Genomic DNA, 1,248 nt, shown 5'->3' on the forward strand with positions numbered 1-1,248 from the left:
CAGAGTGTGTTTTGCCCACTACTGATTTCAAGAGTTAAGCAGATTCAGGTTTGGGTCTTGTCTGGGGTCAAACGACGATGTAGGAGGACCGAGAGATTTTCAAACAACGTGGGGCGATACAGCGGAAGAAGTCTTTGAGAAAGGGAGGAAAATAATCCAAATCCTGCTGAAAGCCGGTTTTGCCATAAAACGGAGTAAGGTCAAGGGACCTGCACAGGAGATTCAATTTTTGGGAATAAAATGGCAAGATGGACGTAGACAGATCCCCACAGATGTGATCAACAAGATAACAGCAATGTCTCCACCAACTAATAAGAAAGAAACGCAAGCTTTCTTGGGTGCAGTGGGGTTCTGGAGAATGCACATCCCAAATTACAGTTCGATTGTAAGCCCTCTCTATCATGTGACCCGGAAGAAGAATGATTTTAAATGGGGCCCTGAGCAGCAACAAGCCTTTGAGCAAATTAAACGCGAGATAGTTCATGCAGTAGCCCTTGGACCAGTCCGGACCGGGCCAGATGTAAAAAATGTGCTGTACACTGCAGCTGGGGAGAACGGTCCTACCTGGAGCCTCTGGCAGAAAGCTCCAAGGGAGACTCGAGGTCGACCCCTCGGCTTTTGGAGTCGGGGATACAAAGGATCTGAGGCCACGGCCACACCACCCTGAAAACGCCTGATCTCGGAAGTTAAGCAGGGTCGGGCTCGGTTAGTACTTGGATGGGAGACCGCCTGGGAATCCCGGGTGCTGTAGGCAGTTACCCAGAAGGACAGGGGCTTCCGGGTGGAACTCGTTTTCTTGGCCGGTGGTATCGTATTCTCTTCCCTTGTTATTTCCTTTATCATTATTATCATTGGTGGTAGCAGTAGTGATTTGTGTTATACCTTAGTTACTAAACTGTTCTTATCTCAAAAAAGAACTGTCTCTCCCCCCCCTTCCTGCACCGGGGCTCTCCCCTTCCCCGCTCCCGGAGGAACGGGGAGGAGGATCGAGAGAGTGCAACTCCTACGGGTTGAGACAAGAACAGTCCAGCAACAAATCACCACCGCTACTATCAGCTAAAACAATGATAAGGGAAAATAACAAGGGAAGAGAATACGATACCACCGGCCAAGAAAACGAGTTCCACCCGGAAGCCCCTGTCCTTCCGGGTAACTCCCAGTTACCCCCCACCCCGGGCATGACGTGCTGTGGTATGGAATACCTCCCCGGCTAGCCCGGGTCAGGCGCCCCGTCTCTGCTTCCTCACC

General features: G+C 51.0%; 1 pseudogene; it reads left to right on the forward strand.

Annotated features, from left to right (window-relative positions):
• The first annotated feature begins 645 nt into the window (after positions 1 to 645).
• LOC130604216 (5S ribosomal RNA) lies at positions 646 to 754 on the forward strand (annotated as a pseudogene).
• Positions 755 to 1,248: the final 494 nt, after the last annotated feature.

The sequence above is a fragment of the Pezoporus wallicus genome, unplaced genomic scaffold (assembly GCF_028554395.1).
Source record: "Pezoporus wallicus isolate ANWC-B61680 ecotype Strahan unplaced genomic scaffold, APGP_CSIRO_Pwel_v1 contig_6524, whole genome shotgun sequence".
Lineage (NCBI taxonomy): Eukaryota > Metazoa > Chordata > Aves > Psittaciformes > Psittacidae > Pezoporus > Pezoporus wallicus.